This window comes from Sorex araneus, chromosome 2 (assembly GCF_027595985.1).
Source record: "Sorex araneus isolate mSorAra2 chromosome 2, mSorAra2.pri, whole genome shotgun sequence".
Taxonomy (NCBI): domain Eukaryota; kingdom Metazoa; phylum Chordata; class Mammalia; order Eulipotyphla; family Soricidae; genus Sorex; species Sorex araneus.
The window spans coordinates 27,639,549-27,660,092 of record NC_073303.1 but is presented as its reverse complement, the minus strand read 5'-3'; positions in this window follow the sequence as shown (position 1 = coordinate 27,660,092).

Sequence of the window (20,544 nt, the reverse complement as noted above, 5' to 3'; positions counted from 1 at the left end):
CAGCCTGCAGCCCCGCGGTCCCTATCCCCACCCCCCACCGCTGCCTGCGGCCGACCCTGGGTCCCTATCCCCCCACCTGCAGGGGGCCCCGGGTCCCTACTCCTCCCCCGACCAGGCCCCTTGGTTTCCCGCCTCGGCTACTCGTCTTTACGCTCCCTCCTCTCTACTTCCCTGTCTCTCCCGTCTCCACCACTGTGCACTTGGCCGCCGCGCAGATGCCGCGTGTGCGGGACGGCCCGCCCGTTTGCCAGGTCAGTCTCCGCACCCCGCGCCCTCCCGCCCCGGGCCGCGCTCCCTCGGAGTTAGCGCCTGAAGCCCTTCGCCCCTCTCTGCTAAGCCTGAGTATTTGGGTTAGGCGAGGCGAGATACAAAGTATACAAAAGGATTTGGCGCTGCTTGCTACAGATACATGCAGAGCCAGCGCGGGGGGATGGGGGGGGGGAGTAGCGACCCTCTCTGAGGCGGCTACAAAATGCCATTTACAAACCCAGGAGTCTTTTGTACAAGAAGCTTGGACCACACCATCACTGGTGATGGGGGTTGCTTGGCATGTCTGGGATCGAACCCTGACCCTATTCCTATTTCTTTTCTTTTCTTCTTTACTTTACAATTTTTTAGTATTAGTATTTTTTTGGTCACCCCTGGCAGTGCTCAGGGCTTCATCTTGGCTCTGTGCTCAGGGATCACTCTTAGCAGTGTTTGTGGGACCATATGTAGTGCCCAGGATCAAACCAGGGTCAGCTGTGTGCAAGGGGAAAAGGTGAAGGAGAATCGGAGTAGAGTAATCTTGCCTTCCAACAGCCGATCCGGGTTCAATCCCTAGTACCCATACTGCCCCCCAAACCCTGCCAGGAGTAATCCCCGGCACAGGTCCAACAGTAAGCCCTGAACATCCCCCACCCTAAGGTGTGCTAAAAAAAAAAAAAAGTACTTCCAATTTCCGGTGTGCCTGAGAAGTTTAACTGGGCCCTCTGGGACCCACCATCTGTCAAGAGTGGATCAGATTGCTTGGGATTTTCTTGATCATTTTAAGGAGATAACGATTCCACAACAGCCTCTTTTATTAAAGCCTAGTCCCCCACTAATCTTGCTGAACCCATTATTCCCCCTGCTGGTTCCTTCTGTCCTGCAGAACCAGTCCCCATGCCGGATAATTCCATCGCTCCACCTGCTCCTGGCCTCACTGGGTGCTGTTTCTAAGACCCCCAAAGGTCTCACACAGGCAGGACAAGAGCGCGACTGCTGAGTCACAATCCTGCAGGGGCTCTGTGGCTTGTAAAGCTTCCCTATGGTCACTCCAAGAATAAAGCACAGATGGAGAGCTCCTTCTGGCCACCGGGCTGCAGTGCCGGGATGGAGCCCGGGCCTTCACCTGGACGGGGCGTGCCTTGTCGCCGGCCTACCCCGAGGCCCACAGACCTTGTGGACCCAGGAATGCATTCCTGGATGCAGGAGTCTCACAGTCTCAAGTTTGATTCTTGGCACCATGCAGCCTGTCATGTCCCCCCCCCACACACACCCTCCAAGAACTGCTGGGTGAGATCCTAGAAGCCCCGCGCTGCCTGAGTGTCACCTTGGTTGCCCGGCAATGCTTCACTATATGATGCGCTGCCAAGGGTCAGAGAGTACAGCGGGTAAGGTGCTTGCCTGACACACAACCAACCCAGACTCAGTCCCCAACATAACCACAAATGGTCCCCTGAGCAGTACCAGGAGTGATCCCTGAGCAGAGAGCGAGGAGTAGGCCATGAGTATTGCCAGATTTGACTCAGAAACAAAAAAGTTTTGGGGAGGGGGGCCAGAGAAATAGTACAGTGGGTAGGCACTTGCTCTGTATGTGACTGACCTAAGTTCAGTCCCTGGCACCACACATGGTCCCTCGAGCCCACCAGGAGTGATCCCTGAGTGGAGAGCCGGGAGTAACTGGGCACTACTGGATGTGGCCAAAAATGTTTTTATTTTAAATTTTAAGTACCTGTCAGACCCAGCAGCTGCCAGGCTGAATCTCACTGAGAGTGGACTTCTGGCCCCCAAGCACTGCTGGTCAGCCCCACCCCCACCCCCAGAAAAAAAAAGTGTAAACAGGCAAAGTCAGAAGCAAGAAGCAAGGTCGGTGGTGATGGAAGGAGAAATGGGAAGTTCTGTTCTGGACTGAAGAGGAGAATAGGGACTTGGGGGCTGCCACAAGAGAAAGGGCTAGAGAGATGGGACAGGGTTAAGGCTCTTGCCTTGCATGCAGCCGACCATGGTTCAATCCCTGGCACCACTTATGGTTCCTGGAGAGATCCCGGAGCACAGAGCCAGGAGTAAGCCCTGAGCAATGCTGGGTATGGCCCCCAAACAGAGAAAAGAACACCTGGGAAACATCTCAGAAAAGCTTAGAAATGTCTTTAGATACAGATGTCCCCAGGGTTTCACTCACTACTTTAGGTTTTTTTTTTTCTTTTTGGGTCACACCCATCGATGCACAGGGGTTACTCCTGGCTCTGCACTCAGGAATTACCCCTGGCGGTGCTCAGGGGACCATATGGCATGCTGGGAATCGAATCCGGGTCGGCCGCGTGCAAGGCAAATGCCCTACCCACGGTGCTATCGCTCCAGCCCCACACTACTTTAGTTTTACCCCACACTCCCCCACCCATGTCCACACTCCGTGTCCTGCATGCGCCTTCCTGCAGAGCACCTGGTTAGTGTCAGCCCTCCAGGGAACCGGGGCTGGAGCACAGAGTCGGGCCCAGCTGGCAGTAGCCCCCTTAAAGAAGGTTCTACCGGTGAGTTAGTCCCTTGATCCACACCGCAGGAAAGTTGCTGTTTCTCTTCGTGTCTGAGGATTAGGTAGGGACTGGGAATGTGGCTCAAGCAGCAGAGCACAGGCATGGTCTCCCTGAGCACCGTCAGGAAAGCCCCCCACCCCCAAAAGAGGCCTAGGTGGACCTTCATTCCTTCTCTGAAATCGTACTTGTTAGAACCGGAGCAGGGCGGGGAGCAGTTTCTTCTGAGATACCAGAGAGGCTGATCATTGGCACACATAAGAAGCAATTAAAGAACGTTGTTGTCCTTGAGTCCAGCAGATATCAAGGCGTGGGTGTCACCATCAGACACAGGATAGGGTATTTGTGGTAAACATACCAGTACCGAACCCAGCAAGTCGTCCTAGCAAATACAACTTCAGTTCCATCCACGCTTCCCCATCTACCCATCTTTCCTCTCTGGTCCAGCTGTCACAATCTCTGAACCGCTGTGTGTGTGTGTGTGTGTGTGTGTGTGTGTGTGTGTGTGTGTGTGTCACCTGGCAGTGCTCAGGGTTTACTCCTGGCTCTGATGCTGCTCAGGGACCATAAATGGAGCTGTGGATCAAACCCAGGTCAGGTCCCTGCAAGCGCCCTACCCGCTGTACCGTTGCTCTGTTTCTCTGGGAGCTGGAGAGGCTTGGCCGCCTTCGCTAGCAGATGCAGTTCCTCTCCGTAAGAAGAACCTGTTTGAAATGCAAATCTGACTGTCTCAGGCATCCAGCTTAAACCCATTCAACATCTCCCATCCCACTGATCTGAGATTAAAGCTTCAAAGTCCCCCTCCCCCACAGAGTATAGAGGCCTGCACCCTCCCCCCCCCCAAACCCCCACTCCCATCCCTACCACTCACTCCCTACCAGGACTTCCTTACCCCCCACCTCCTGGTGCTCCCTGGGGACACACACTGTCCCTAAGTGCAGACAGATCTCCCTCCACACAGAGCGGGGATCTTGGGTTGAGAGGGGGTCTGGAGAGGGGGTCTGGCCGGGGTCTGGAGTCGGGGCCACACTCGGCGGGGCCCCTGGGCAGATGGATTGAGGGCATGGTCTTTCCTCCAGCAGCTGCAGCTGGGAGGTCCACGGCCTGTTTTTTCCCATCATCCCCTTCTGCTCATCTCCCCACCTCATCCAGCCCCAATCTCCGCCTTCACCCAGGCCTCCAGCCCCTGCCTCGGGGGGCTTTGCAGCACCCCTTCCTGAGGCTCTCAGAGGGCGGCGTGGGATGACAAGATAGCAGCATGGGATTCTGGCCCAGGGCATCCAAGTTTGGTCACTCGGTTCACGGTCTTAGCAGTGCAGTCTTCAGTTGGCTAATGCACACTCCAAATCCAAGTTTCTTCATCCCACAAAAGAGAACAGCTGCGGAAGCAAGCGAGACGGAGGGATGTGAAAATCTACAGGCACCCTGGCTAGGCCTGCTGGGTGAAGAAGCGGGGATATGTGAAGCATGTGTCTGAGTGCACAAAAGGAAAAGTAAAATCCCAAGTGCTGGAACAAGGAAGAAACTGAGGCACCAGAAGACAAGCAGGCTACGGCCTCAGTTACTGGAAGGGGGGCTGATTCTGTTCACCTCAGGCAGTTTTTTTTTTTCCTGTTTGTTTGGTTTGTTTTTGTTTTTGTTTGGGGACCATCCCCAGTGGTGCTCAGAGGTCACTTCTTCTTTTTTTTTTTTTTTTGCTTTTTGGGTCACACCCAGCGATGCTCAGGGGTTACTCCTGGCTTTGCACTCAGGAATTGCTCCTGGCAGTGCTTGGGGGACCATACGGGATGCTGGGGATCGAACCCAGGTCGGCCGCGTGCAAAGCAAACGCCCTACCCGCTGTGCTATCGCTCCGGCCCAGTCACTTCTGGCTCTGTGCTCAGGAATCACTCCTAGAGGGCTCTGGTGACCCTCTGGGATCCTGGTTGCTCATGTGTAAGGCCAAGTGGTCCTATCGCACGGCCCCCTCCAAATGTCAGTTTAATCAGTGCAGGAGCAGGAGGTGAGGTCTTGCTGCTGGTGGAGTGGGAAATTGGATGACAGGTACTCAAAATGGACTCAGAGAAAACCTGAACAAACAATAAATTCTAAGAAACAGAGTGAAGAAAGAAAAAAAAATGCATACTCGGGCTGTAGAGATAACACAATGGGTAGGTTGGATTGCAGGTGGTCAACCCTGGTTTGTTCGTTTCCTGGCACCCCGTATGGTCACCCAAGCCCCTCCAGGAGTGATTCCTGCATGCAGAGCCAGGAGTAAAGCCAACACATACTCCTGACTCTGTGCTCAGGTGCACTCAATGGCTGGGCTCGGGAGACCACATGGGGTGCCAGGGATCAAACTGGCACCTGGACACAAGCAAGGCAAAAGCTTTACCCCCGAACTCTATCTCAGGCCCCTTGAGCTAATTCTTAAACACACACACACACACACACACACACACACACACCTGAGCACCATCAAGAATGATCCCTAGCACAGAGCACCACTGGGAGTGAATCCAAAAACAAAAACTTTTTTTTTTAATCATGATGTAACCCAGGATCCATAGTAAGTCAGTTTTGCCACTCGGCGCCTAAAACTCTCTGGAGACTTGGGAGATGTTGATCTCACTCCTTTCTCTGTCATTTACCACATCTCAGGTGCCTGGACAGTTGCTTCACACCTCGATGGGGCAGAGCGAGAGTACAGTGGTAGGGTGCTTGCCTTGCATGCAGATGACCTGGGTTTGATCACCAGCACCCCATCTTGTCCCCTGAGCACCGCCAGGTGTGATCCCTAAGCACAGAGCCAAGAGTAATCCCGGAGTGTGACTGGATGTGGTTCAAAAACCAAAAAGAGAACAAAAAAGAAATACACGCCTCACTATCATTTTATGCTGAGAAAGTTATGCTTCAGTCCATGTGGCCACATTTGCTACTGCATGAAAGCTCATACCTCAGACTACCCATACTCTAAGAGTACTGCACCACATTTGATGGGGTTTAAAGTAGGATGCAACCAATCTTACAGGGAAAATATTTTTATAGATATATATATACATATATATGTGTATATCTATATATATGTTACTGGTGCCCACTTGAGCAAATCTATGAGCAATGGGATGACAGTGATACAGTGATATATATGCACACAAGGCTCAACCTTTAACAACATGTTAGTGATCTCTTATAGAAGGGCTTAATGGCCCCTGGGTGAAATACAACAATCTTCACACGCTTTCCTCTAAGGAAACTTTTTGAACATTTTCAGCGGTTTTTATAACAAACAATACAAAATAAATTATTTTGTTTCTGCTTTGGGGCAGGGATTGGGATTCTGGATGGAAACTTTCGAAATATGGTGGCGGGAAGGTGTCATGGTGGTGGATTAGTGTTCGAATATTAAATATAATTAAATATTGTGAACTACTTTATAAAATAAAAAAATGGAAAAGAAAGTTATGCTCCAGAGAGGGGAGGTTATCTGCCTTAGGTCACACAGATGACTAGGGCGGGGCGGAGGCCGGAAGCAGGGCGCGAGGCTGGCTCCTTTCCTGGTAGCTCCAGTACCACTTGGCAGCCGGACTCAGATCCTGGAGCGCCCGGAGTGCCACGTGAACAATGAAGATTCTCCCTGGAGGGGAGAGGCAGCCACTGAGAACCCGAGTGGGCTGTTCTGCTTTGCCTTCCGGCCTCGGAGAGCAGCACAGGCTTCAGACGGGAGAGCAAGACTCAGAGAACCCGGCAGGGGCACCCTCCAGAGGCCTGAGCAAGCCTGGCCACGGGGACTGGCACAGAACACATGTGGCTAGCAAGGAAGCCAAGACTAGAGTGATTGCATGTTCAAAAGCGGGGCCAGAGAGATAGTTCCGTGAGGGCACTTGCCTTGTAAGCAGCTAAGCCCTGTTCATCCCCGGCACCATATAGGGTTCCCCCAAGGCCCACCAGGGGTGGTTCCTGAGCACAGAGCCAGGAGTGAGCTCTGAGCACAGAGCCAGGAGTGATCCCTGAATACAGAGCCAGGAGTGATCCCTGAGCACAGAGCCAGGTGTGATTCCCTGAGCACTGCCAGGTGCGGGCCTTATGAGTGTTTGCACCCTTGTCAGGCCTTTCGGCCAGCAGATGGAGCAGCTGATGGAAACCTTAGCAGAGGCAGCTGTCCTGGCACCTCGGTGGGTCCCGAAGGAGCCTCCTGAGGAGAAGGCAGACATAACTGATGTTCCAAGAGCCCAGGGCAAGCGTGAAATAAAGTCCAGGACGTTGCAGGGATTAGTTCATCTTTCTGTCCAGGCCGCCGCTGTTTGGATGACAATGAGTCAGAAAGTTGGTTTATTTTTATCGATTTATGCGGGGGGGGGGCGGTTTGAGCCGCACTGAGCAATGCTCAGGGCTTACTCCTGGCTTTGTGCTCAGGGATCACTCCTGGCAGTGCTCTGGGGTCGCTTCCTGAGGTGCCAGGTCAGCAGCAAGGAGAGCACCTTAACCCCCAAACTCCCACTCCGGGCCCTTCCACTGTTTCCTTTAACTCAGGGCTCCTGGGAGTCCTGCCTTGAGTACTTGCTGATGCTCAGGTGACTTGAATGCCAGCTACTCACCAGCCTCCTCTCCACATTCTGGGGAGTTTTTTAAATATATATATATTTCTGCCCTTCCACTGCCCAGCAGCCCCCCTCCTACACCACCCCCAAGTCCCCAAGTCCTGGACACACTGGTCTGCTTCACTTTTTTTTAAATTTTATTTTATTGAATCACCATGTGGAAAATTACAATGCTTTCAGGCTTAAGTCTTAGTCATACAATGCTGAAACAAGCATCCCTTCACCAGTGCCCATATCCCACCACCGAAGACAAAAAAAAAAAAAACAGTACACCTCCCATCCCACCCACCCCCGCACTCCCCCCACCTTGTAACTGATAAATTTCACTTTACTTTCTATTTACTTTGGTTACATTCAATATTTCAACACAAACCTCACCATTATTATTAGGAGCACCCCACTAGAGTCAGACCTGTTGTGAAGAGAAATAAGGTACTGCGGCCGCGCGGTTTTGTATTTCTGTACTTTAAAAACTAAGTCCAGGGAGATTTCTTCCGGATATTCGATCATTGCAAGCTTGTAAACCCCATCTGTGGTCTTCATAATATGGCGGTCCCCACGCCCTTCATCCCCGGGAAGGGACAGGCGAGAGAGAGAAATACCTTTCCCCTCCTGGGCGGGCATGGGGTCGCGGCTTAGTTCTCTGGCTGGAGACAATCTGCAAGGAGCTGCCCATGTTGAAGTTGGTTCAGCTGGGTCTGGATTCACGCTCGTGCAGCTTCGGAGGAGCCGCACGTGTGTGCGGCCCCCGGGGTCACATCTCGGCAGCGGTGGGCTGGTCTACTTCACTTTTGTTGGGTTTTGGGGAGGATTTTTTTTCTTTTTACTTTTTGGGTCACACCCGGTGATGCACAGGGGTTACTCCTGGCTCATGCACTCAGGAATCACCCCTGGTGGTGCTCAGGGGACCATATGGGATGCTGGGAATCAAACCCGGGTCGGCCATGTGCAAGGCAAACGCCCTACCTGCTGTGCTATTGCTCTATCCCCCTGGGAGGATTTTTGTTTGTTTGCTTGTTTTTGTCCAGCAAAGCCCGGGGCTTACTCCTGACAAGGTTCAGGGACCATAGGAGATGCTGGAGGTTGAACCCAGCTTGACCGCCTGCAAGGCAAGCACCCGCCCCTCCCTTACTCTCGCTCCAGCTCCCACATTCTGTTTTGTATTTTGTTTCTGACCCTGCACAGAATAACTTTTTTAAAAAATTGAATCACTGTGAGATACAGTTACAAAGCTTTCATGCTCCGGCTTGCTTCAGTCATACAATGTTCCAACACCTATCCCTCCACCAGCTACATTTCCTACCACTGATGTCTCCAGTATCCCTCCTGTCATCCCCACCCCCTCCTGCCTCTGTGGCAGGAACTTTTCTTCTTTGTCTCTCTCACTGCTTTTGGACATTATGATTTGCAATACAGATACTGAGGGCCCATCATGTTTGGTCCTTTACCCACTTTCAGCGTACATCTCCCATCCGGAGTGATACCTTCTAACCATCATTGTCACAATGGTCCCTTCTCTATCCCAACTGCCCTCTCCCCTAGTAATTGAGGAAGGCTTCCAGCCGTGGACCAATCCTCCTGGCCCTTATTTCTATTGTCTTTGGGTATTAGCCTCATACTAAATTTTTTTAATATTCCACATACGGGCTGGAGCGATAGCACAGCAGTAGGGCTTTTGCCTTGCACTCGGCTGATCTGGGTTTGATTCCTCCACCCCTCTCAGAGAGCCCAGGAAGCTACCGAGAGTATCTCATCCGCACAGTAGAGCCTGGCAAGCCCCCTATAGCATATTAGATATGCCAAAAACAGTAACAAGTCTCACAATGGATATGTTACTGGTGCCCACTTGAGCAAATCGATGAGCAACGGATGACAGTGACAGTGATTCCACAAATGAGATGCACCGAATAACTTTAAACATGTCTCGGGCTGGAGCGATAGCACAACGGGTAGGGCATTTGCCTTGCACGCGACCAACCCGGGTTCGAATCCCAGCATCCCATATGGTCCCCTGAGCACCGCCAGGAGTAATTTCTGAGTGAAGAGCCAGGAGTAACCCCAGTGTATTGCCGGGTGTGACCCAAAAAGAAAAAAAAACATGTCAGTCTCTGGGGCTGGAGCGATAGTACAGTGGGTAGGGCACTGCCTTGCACACAGCCGACCTGGGTTTGATCATCCATATGGTCCCCTGAGCACCACCAGAAGTAATTCCTGAGGGGGCTGGCGCGATAGCACAGCAGGTAGGGCGTTTGCCTTGCACGTGGCCAACCCGGGTTCAATTCCCAGCATCCCATATGGTCCCCTGAGCACCGCCAGGGGTAATTCCTGAGTGCAGAGCCAAGAGTAACCTCTGAGCATTGTCGGGTGTGACCCAAAAAACAAACAAACAAACAAAAAAGTAATTGCTAAGTGCAGAGCCAGGAGTAACCCCTACGCATCACTGGGTGTGACCCCAAAAGCAAAAACCAAAATCAAAACAAACAACAACAAAAAAAAACCAAAAACATTTCAGTCACGGTCACATTGCCTTTATCACTAAATTGATTTATTAATGGGATCAGTATTCCATCATGCCAGGGAATTTTCATGCTTATTTAACCAAGGTCAAAATGTGGGGTCTGGACAAATAGTCCAGGGATTAAGGTTTGCTTTGCACGTCACTAACCTGGTTCAAATCCCCAACACTGTAACGATCAGTCGCTCCTGAGCATAGAGTCTGGACTAGTACTCACCGTCTGTCCTCAGTAGGCCAGGATCCACACTCAGTGTCTGGGCTCGGACTCTGACGAGGAAGTATGGTGACACTGGCAAATATAAAATCACTGATGATGACAGAACTAGAAAAATCACTGTGAGCATCACAGGCTGGTTAAACAAGTGCACAATAGTCAGCCCCAGATTTGATGCACATCAAAAATCTAGGGGAAAAAATGACAGAAGCAACTTTTTCCATCGCATCAGCTTGGTTTCATAGTTCTGGCAACCTCAGGTGGCATCTAGGCTGCAGGGAAGCAAGACCAAAAACACAGGGAAGGAGAGAAGTCTGGCTTTCATTTTTTTTTGGGGGGGAGGGTAATACATGTGTGCCAATAAACTCCCTCCATGGGGTCAGGAGGAGTCCTACAGGAGTCCTAGAACAGGCTGGTAACTTAATAAACTTACAGAATCTTTATTTTTTGATCTTTGGGTTTTGTTTGTTTATGCTTTGGGGAGCACACCCAGCAATGCGCAGGGGTTACTCCTAGCTCTGCACCCAGGAATCACTTCTGAAGGTGCTCAGGGGACCATATGGGATGCTGCAGATCGAAACTGGGTCATTGTGTGAAAGGCATGTGCCCTACCCCACTGTCCTATCACTCCAATGCCCTGAAATTAATTGTGTTAAATGTGCTTCTGTTTGGCTTGAAATGTTCCATCCTATTGAATTAAAGAAGTCAAATCCTGGAGGAAGCGTTCGGTGGCTTAAGATAAGTGGCTTGGCCACATCCCAAAAAAACAAAAGCGAACAGTGTTGGCGTGGATGTGGGGAGAAAGGGACTCTCCTTCACTGCTGGTGGGAATGCCGACTGGTTCAGCCCTTTTGGAAAACAATATGGACGATTCTCAAAAAATTAGAAATTGAGCTTCCATTTGACCCAGCAGTACCAATCCTGGGAATATATCCCGGAGAGGCAAAAGGTATAGTAGAAATGACATCTGCATTTCTATGTTCATTGCAGCACTGTTTGCAATAGCCACAATATGGAAAAAACTAGAGTGCCCCAAAACAGATGACTGGTTAAAGAAACTCTGGTACATCTACACAATGGAATACTATGTAGCTGTCAGAAAACATGAAGTCATGAAATTTGCATATAAGTGGATCAACATGGAGAGTGTCATGTTGAGTGAAATGAGTGAGAAAGAAAGAGACAGACATAGAAAGGTTGCACTCATATGTGGAATATAAAGTAACTGAGAGGTATAAGCTTGCAATGATGCAATTTCTGGCAGATATTTCTCTGGACTTAGTTACTAAAATACTAAAATACAGAAATCCAAAACCGTGCGGCTGCTAGTGTGACCGCTTGACCTCATATCTCTTCATTCTCAACAATGGAAAACAAATTATCATATGCTTCCTTTTCAGCAGGTCCGACTTTAGGGGGGAGAAACTCCAAACAATAATAGTGAGTTTTTTGTTGAAATATTGAATGTAATTAAAGTAAAGTGAAAGTAAAGTGAAATTTATCAGTTACACAGGCGGGGTGGGGGGCTGGAGAGGTGGGGGATGGAGAGAGGTATACTGTGATTCTTGGTGGTAGAATATGTGCACTGGTGAAGGGATAGGTGTTCGAGCATTGTATGACTGGGACTTAAACCTGAAAGCTTTGTAACTTTCCACATGGTGATTCAATAAAAGAATAAATTAGGGGCTGGAGCGATAACACAGCGGGTAGGGCGTTTGCCTTGCACGCGACAGACCCGGGTTCGATTCCCAGCATCCCATATGGTCCCCTGAGCACCGCCAGGGATAATTCCTGAGTGTAGAGCCAGGAGTAATCCCTGTGCAGAGCCAGGTGTGACCCAAAAAGCAAATTAATTAATTAATAATAATAAGTAAATAAATAAATAAAAATGAAAAATGAAAAAAAAAAGATAAGTGGCTTGGGGCCAGAGCAATAGCACAGTGTATTGGGTGTTTGCCTTGCATGCGGCTGACCTGGGTTCGATCCCCAGTATCCCATATGGTCCTCTGGGCACCACCAGGAGTGATTCCTGAATGCAGAGCCTCTGAACATCGCCGGGTGTGACCCAAAAGGAAAAAAAAGAAGATGAATTACTCAGTGGCTTCTCAGGGTCATGTCCAGAGTTTGGTCCCAGAGGCTGCCACCTGCACTGAGAGCCTGGCAGCTCTGCATCTTCATTGCCCAGTGCTCGGGATGACGTGCAGCCACTCTGCAGCCGGGCGTCTGTGAACCCCACAACAAAGGGCGCTACCCTCAGTGAACAGCTCAACTAAAAAGATGCAGGAACACCACAGCTAGGAAGTGGGTCCCCTGGCACGTGTGTGAGCACTGCAGTGACTCAGCTGAGCAAAGCCTCCCACCTCTCACTCTCCCTCCACCCCCCGCCCCGCTGTAGGCACTGCAACCAGAGTGCATGTGTGTGGGGGGACCAGCTCTGAGTGAGCAGGGCTGAAGCAGGGAGGAAAAGAGACAGACGGCCAAAGCTATAGTACAGCAGCTAGGTTGTTTACCTTGCATGTAGTTGACCCGAGTCCAATCCCCAGCACAATTTATGGTCCCAAGAGCACTTCCAGGAGTGACCCCTGAGCACAGAACTAAGAGTAAGCCATGAACATCATTGGATGTGGTACAACAAAACTGTCACTGTCACTGTCATCCCGCTGCTCATTGATTTGTTCGAGTGGGCACCAGTAACATCTCTCATTGTGAGACTTGTTGTTACTGTTTTTGGCATATCCAATATGTCACGGGTAGCTTGCCAGGCTCTGCAATGCAGGCATGATACTCTCAGTATCTTGCCGAGCTCTCCGAGAGGGGCAGAGGAATCAAACACAGGTCAGCGCGTGAAAGGCGAATGCCCTACCACTGTGCTATGGCTCCAGCCCTGTACAACAAAACAAAAAGAAAAAAATGAAAAGAAAAAAAAAAAGAGACCAACACACAAAAGAATCTCAGAACCAGCAGCTAGCTGCAGAGATCTCTCCAGACCCTAATTATTAAAATTTTAGAATTTCAGGAGCATGCGGCCAACAAGAGTGGCTGTGCAACATCATGTGCTATTCATAACAAGCAATGCAAAAGAAATTGTCTAGCATTGCCTTTGCAGCAGGTTTAAGTGGTGGCGGGAAAATTCCAAATAATAATGGTGGGACTGGTGTCAAAATATTGAAGGTAATCTTAGTAGAGAGAGAGTAATGTGGAAATTGTCTACCACACAGGTAGGGGAAGGGTTGGGATGGGGATGGGGGATATTGGGGACTTTGGTGGTGAAAAATGTGCACTGGTGGAGGGATGGGTGTTTGATCGTTGAAGACCGAAACTCAAACATGAAAGCTTTGTAACTGTATCTCACGTAAGTCAATTAAAAAAAAAGAAAAAAGACAGAGACCAAGATTGGGAGCAGGGTCTGCCGAGAGACCCACTGGTATTTCACATTCCGTATTTATTGTTCTAAACCAATAATCATTAGAAAACTAAGGGCGGCATTTTACAGAAGTTTCTTAACGGGGTTTCCAAAGGGTCTCTGCAGAGGGACCAAGTGGGGCAGTCTGGGAAGTGGATTTATCTTAAGGGACACCTCCCCTGGGGAATGAAGCCTCAGGAGTCTGCCTGGGACCCACGCTCCGGGTTTCAGGGTCCTGTGATCAGGCCCACTCGGACTCTCTCCCCTCTGTCTTCACTCTTGGTTCCCACCCTGTGTGAGCAGTAAAACTGAACAATGTCCCTCTGGGAGGCATGTGTTCAGGCCCCTCCACCAAAGGAAACAGGCTTCCAGCCCCTGGTTCCACCTCTGGTCGCCCCCGCAGAGCCCAGTAGGCACCGCCCCCTCATCACCAAAGCAGCACCAACCAAGATGAGGGACACGGAAGTGGGGGGGGGGGTAAAAAATCCTTTAATTCTTTGTTTGGGACCACACCCAGCGGTGCTCAGCGCTTACTCCAGGCTCTGCACTCAGGGCCACTCCTGGAAGGCTCTGGGGACCGTACAGGATGTCAGGGATCTAACCCTAATTGGATGTCAGGAAATCTAACTGAATTCACAATTCCATCTTCTGTGGAATGCAAGGCAAGTCCTTACCCGCTGTACTATTGTTCTGGCCCCAAACCCCCCCTCTTTTTTTTTTTTTGTTTTTGGGTCACACTCAGCAATGCACAGGGGTAACTCCTAGTTTTGCACTCAGGAATTACTCCTAGCAGGGGGACCATATGGGATGCTGGGAATCGAACTTGGGTCGGCTACATGCAAGGCAAATGCCCTACCCGCTGTACTATTGCTCCAGCCCCAAAACCCATTTTTTAAAAATGGATTTTTAATTTAAACAAATAAAAGCTAGGGCTGGAGAGATAGTAGGGTGGGTGGAATACTTGCCTTGCACGTGGTTTACCTGGATTCAACCCCTGTACCTTATATGGTCCCAGGAGCACCACAAGGAGTGATTCCTGAGCACAGAGACAGGAATAAGCCCTAAGCATTGCCAGGTATGGCTCCAAACACAAAAATAAAATAAAAGTAAGATGTAGGGTTTTTTTAAGTTTGTTTGTTTTTGGGTCTTTCTGTGTGGTCAACTTTATGATTTATGACCCATTCATCTCTGCCCCATTCCCAGAACAGGCTGCTTAGAGCTTCCGCCTCTGGCTGCCGTCCTGGTTACCTGTGCTGGGTTCACTCCTTATGTTTTTCTAACATGCCCATCACTGTAACAACACATCAAGTTAAGACATTTCTTGATTCAAAGTGTACAGGGAAAGCAGAGCAAAAAAAAAAAAAAAAAAAAGGCCGTTTAACCCTTGCATATCCCAGTCCCTTTGCCAGATTGCAAAGGGATGCACTGCTTTAGAGCAGAAATAAGAGAAAACACAGGTTAGCCTCGCAAAGAACATAGAAAAGCATTTCCCAGTTGGGCCACGTGCTCAATTTTCTTTTGTGCTCTAGGGGTGTCAGTGTGGTGTTGAATTTGTAACAGTTGCAATGGACAGTGGAAGAATATTTCACTTATTAAGTATTATCCCATCTGCCTGTGCTGCAAATTCATATGAGTCACTGGTTTCGGTCTGTCTTGACATTAAGTCATGAAATTTCTGCTTTCTCCCCTAAAGATAGCTTTGATGTGATTAGTGAAATGAATTCCCACAGGGTGTGGATGGAGTTACCTTTTGTTTCCAGATTACAGGAGCGACTGTCCCGGGCTGCAGGCCGGGTTATCCTAGCATTGTTATACTATACCGCATCCCAAGTGCCACTTGACACTTAATCAGTGTGTGTCACCTTGCTATACCTAAAGTGTGTAGCCAGAGCAGGACTGCTGTGGTCCAGATCTGAGGCTGATGCTATGGGGGGGGGCATTAAGGGGAGATTATGATTCTGTCCAGAATAGAGTGTGTTTATGGCACCTTTGGGATATCTACTTCCATATGACGTTGGGAGTCAGGCGCAGCAGTCAGGAGCTCAGAGGAGACGCGTGTATTTGAGAGTCAGTGGATGGCAGCCAAAGCCGGAAGTCAGGTGTGACCAGCCCCCTCAGAAGAAGTCCCATACTCAACATCCTTGGCGAGCCCCACGACCATCAAACTCCACCGCACAGAGAAGCCCCCAAAGAGCAAGCTGCAGACACAGGGAGATGAGGGGAGAGTGAGGAGTCCTGGAAGGAAGCCAGCTTGCAGTCCGAGCCGGAAGGGGAGGCCGGAGGAGATTCGCAGTGTTATGGACTGAGGGCTCGTGGGGCAGGGGCTAGTGGCGTGCTGGGCCAAAGCCGAGTACTGAGGTGAGGTGAAGACAGTGCTGCAATAAAGCAGGGGAGGGGCTGGAGCGATAGCACAGTGGGTAGGGCATTTGCCTTGCACATGGCCAACCCGGGTTCGATTCCCAGCATCCCATATGGTTCCCTGAACAATGCCAGGGGCAATTCCTGAGTGTAAAGTCAGGAGTAACCCCTGTGCATCGCTGGGTGTGACCCAAAAAGCAAAATAAATAAATAAATAAAGTGGGGCTGGAGCGATAGCACCAGCGGGTAGGGTGTTTGCCTTGTACGCAGCCGACCCAGATTCGATTCCCAGCATCCCATATGGTCCCCTGAGCACCGCCAGGGGTAATTCCTGAGTGTGGAGCCAGGAGTAACCCCTGTGCATTGCCTTGTGTGACCCAAAAAGCAAAAAAAAAAAAAAAAAACCCGCAGGGGAGCAGGAAGGAGGCAGGCTGGAGTCCACCCAGCGAGGCTTAGGCAGCGTTTATAGTGTCGGCTAAGGGTGAGTTCTCCCCTTCAAGCCTGTCCAGACATCGCTGCTGGTCTATGGTGGGCTAAGCTGCCTCCCGCCCTGGGCCTTCTTCTCACCTCCATCTTCTGTGGAATGGCGGTAACTGACCTATCAGGGTTTCTGCCATGATACAGGGACTCGGGACTTTGCATTTAAAACGGTCTTTGTGGGGAGGCAGTGGGACCAAGAGGACCGCAGAGGGAGAACAGTGTTTACCTGAAAACCTGCACCCCAACTTCGTCCAGTCTACACAGACGTGAAATGCCCACAAACAAAACCTCTAGAGCAAGCGACAGAATGAGAGGGTCCAGGCTGACAGAGAGAAGCACGCCCTGAACGAAACCCAGCCTGAGGCAACCGGCTGAAACCTAGAGAGACTTCTGGGAGGACTTTTGTCTGTTTTTGTTTTGGGGCCACACCTGGTGGTGCACGGGGCTCACTCCTGACTCTGCACTCAGGGACTGTGCCTGTGAGGCCCAGGGGTTCGGGGCGCAGGGGATCAAACCTGGGCTGGATGCATTAAACCAGCCTTCCCAGACACTTTTCTTTTGCTTGGTTTGGGACCACATTCAACCATGACCAGGGCTTGCTCCGGGCTCTGTGCTCAGGGATCGCTCCTGCTGGTGCTTGAAGGACCTTTATGTGGTTCCGGGTATCGAACCACTGTAGGGAGCCAGAGCACATTGCGCATGTGCGCATGCGCATGATCGCGCATGCGCGACAACCACATTGCGCATGCGCAACGACCGCATTGCGCATGCGCAACGACCGCATTGCATGCGTGGCGAGAGCCAATAGAGCGCCACCTCATATGGGGTGATTGGCGAGAGCCAATAGAGCGCCACCTCATATGGGGTGATTGGCGAGAGCCAATAGAATGAGCACCACCCTATATGGGGTGATTGGCGAGAGCCAATAGAGATGAGCACCACCTTAGAGGCGGGGCAACCAGGCTATATAAGGACTGCCATTACCCGGGTTGTGGTTCTTTCTTTCGTTCTTTCTCCTCGTGAAGTTAACTGAATAAAACTGCTGCAGAAGGATCCTCAACCCGTGTCGTCTCACTCTTTGCTGGCGAAGGGAAATCGCGACGCGGGCTACGAACAAACCACCAGGGTTAACTGCGTAAAAGGCGAGTGCCTTAACCCTGTACTATGTCTCTGGTCGTGTGTGTGTGTGTGTGTGTGTGTGTGTGTGTGTCTTTGGTAGCAGGGAGAGGGGTGTGTTTGGGCCACCTGAGGTGATGCTCAGGGACTACTCCCAGCACTGTGGTCAGGGGTCGTTTCTGGTGGTGCTCAGGGGACCCCATGCAGTTCTGGGGATCAAACCCGGGCCTCCAGCTGCTAGGCAGTCATCCTAACCCTGTGAGCTAACTCCCAGTCACTTATCGTCCCCTTTTGAAATGGGATGTGAGGGTCCCCAACGTTTGTCTTATCCTTCATTTTCTTCCCCTGTGGCATGGTCGGCTTTCAGTAGCCTCTTAGGGACTGTGTCCTCCAAGTATGTTCACCTGGACACACCCATCAGGTCAGCGCTGAAGTTCTGAGTCCACATTCCCTCTTCAGCTCAGAGCAAGTGAGCCTCCCGTGCATTACACACGTTCTCCCCCGCTTTGCTTATCTGTCTGCTCCCAGGTGCAGTTTCTTTGCTTTTTTTTTTTTTTGGGTCACACCCAGCGATGCACAGGGGTTACTCCTGGCTCTGCACTCAGGAATCACCCCTGGCGATACTCAGGGACCATATGGGATGCTAGGATTCGAACCCAGGTCAGCCGCATGCAAGGCAAACGCCCTACCCGCTGTGCTATTCCTCCAGCCCCTCTTTGCCTTTTAAAGAAGACCATCTAGGGCTTCTTGCAAGGCTGATGGAATGGCCGTGAACTGCCTTAACTGTTGTTTGTCTATATAGCTTCGTGTCACTTCACCGATCTGAGTGCAAATGTACCCGGATAGTGTTTTTTTACTGGAATGTGTATTGCATGTGTGTGCTGAGTCAAACCATTCCCCTTCAGCCTGTAAATTTTTTCATTTGCTAGGTCTGTGAGTCTTTTTGGTCTGTTGGGTCTTTGTCTTTCCTTTGGGGCCACACTTGTGGGCTTGGGCACCACTCCTAGCTCAGGCTCCGGGATTGCTCCCAGCAGCTCTCAGGGGACCATGTGGTGCCAGAGTTGAATTAGGACCTGACCTGGGACCTCCAGCATACAAAGCATCCAGTGTGCTGCCCCCCAGCCCCGCTGGGTCCTGCGAAGGTCCCTTTATTTATTTATTTATCTATCTATCTATCTATTTATTTATTTATTTATTTTAGGGGGCTTTTGAGGTCACACCTGGCAATGATCAAGGGTTACTCCCGGCTCTGCACTTAGGAATTGCTCCTGGTGGTGCTCGAGGGACCATATGGGATGCCGAGGATTGAACCCTGGTCAGTCGGGTGCAAGGTAGACTCCCTACCGCTGCGCAATCGTCCTGCCGTAGTGCAGTGACTTCTTATTGCAGTTTCCTCCTACCATCTCTTGCCTTCTCTTTCTTCGTCTCAGGCCTGTGGTGTTACTACTACTTCCCTTCTCTTTGTTAGCCATCTTTGCCGTTGCCACTTGGCAGGCTATAGGAAGTTGGGAACGTAGGAACCTCCCCCGGGTCTTGTCTCCATCCATTGTGCTCGTCCAACCTCCTCCCTGCATCTGAGGACCGTGGGGGTCTGGTTTTGTGCAGGCTTTGAATGCAGGGGGGGTTCCTGTTCACCAGGTCTGTGGCAGCCAGAGCTGAGACGGGCTGTGCATGCAGCCAGCCCTGCCTCCCAATTCCCGGTTCTCACCGCCTGGCATCTCACTGAGGCCCCGTTGCCCGTCCGGGAGGTTGTACCACAGAGCGGACCTTCCTGACGCCTGAGCTCCCGTCTCCTCTCTAAGTGGGTACGATGCTGCGGGGAGGGGAAGCGGAGGGGATGGCCTTTGTCTTCACCCCCTCAGGTCACTCTGTCACAACCTCAGCCCAGAATGTCACTGCAGACCCCACTAGAGACCCCAACCTCGACCCCAGGACCTGGCCCACCTCTTGCTCGGGGTGGAGATTCACCAGGAGATTGATGGGGTTGGTCTTCAGCTTATCTTTCCCCTAATGGACCCCCCTCCCCATCCCACTGCCCCCCCAGCTTGGAGTCCCCCTCAAGCTCCTTCCTGTGGGGGCGTGTGTGCTTTGTGGCGGTTTGTGACCCCATTCTGTCTCCTTACACGCTCCTTCACCACCTTGGCTCTATCTGTTCCTTGGGGGTGAGGAGGTGGTGATCAGGGGTTACTGCTGGCTCCACTCTGAGGAATTACTAGGAGGGGCTCAGGGGGACCATATGGGGCGGCGGGGAATAAGCCAACATCAGCTGCGTGCAAGGCAAACGCCCTACCCACTGTACTTTGGCTCCTCCATAAACGTGCGTGCGCAGCGGATCAGGGTGGGGAGCGGGTGGGAGTGGGGGTGGGTCCCTCCCACAGGGAACTGGAGGGGATCGGGCCCCTCCCATGCCAGGGTTTACTCCTGACTCTATGCTGGAGCGACCCCTAGTGGTACGTGGTGGACCAACTGCAGGGCTGGGTATTGACGGAGTAAACTGCGGGTGAGATAAGCGCCTTGGCCCCCGTGCTCTCTCTCGGGTCCACGGTGAGTTTATTTGAGAGAGGGCCACACCCTTCAGTGGTCAGGTGGCCGCGCAGTACTGAAGACTGAGCCTGGGGCTCCTGCGTGCACAGCCCTTTGAGTGATCTCCCTGGTCCCCAGGAATGTTTGCTTCAAGAGAGTGTATTGTTCTATTCCTGTAATGATGTGTGGACTTTATTGTTTGATATGATTCCATAAAAACCTCTTAGGGCCCAGAGAGACAGTACAATGGTAAGGCACTTGCCTTGCATGCGGCCGGCCCCAGTTCAATCCTCGGCATCCCATGTGGTCCCCTGAGCACCACCAAGAGTGATTCCTGAGTGTAGAGCCAGCAATAACCCCTGAGCACCACTGAGTGTGGCCCAAAATATACCCCAATTCCAAAAAATCAGCTTAAAAATAAAAAGCAGGAGCCTGAGAGATAGTGCAACAGGTCGGGTACTTGCTTTGCACACTGCTGACTGGGTTTGATCCTGGCGCCGCATATGGTCCCCTGGGCCCCTAAACACTGAACCAGGAGTAAGTAAGCCCTGAGCACCTCCGGGTGTGACCACACACTCCCTTAA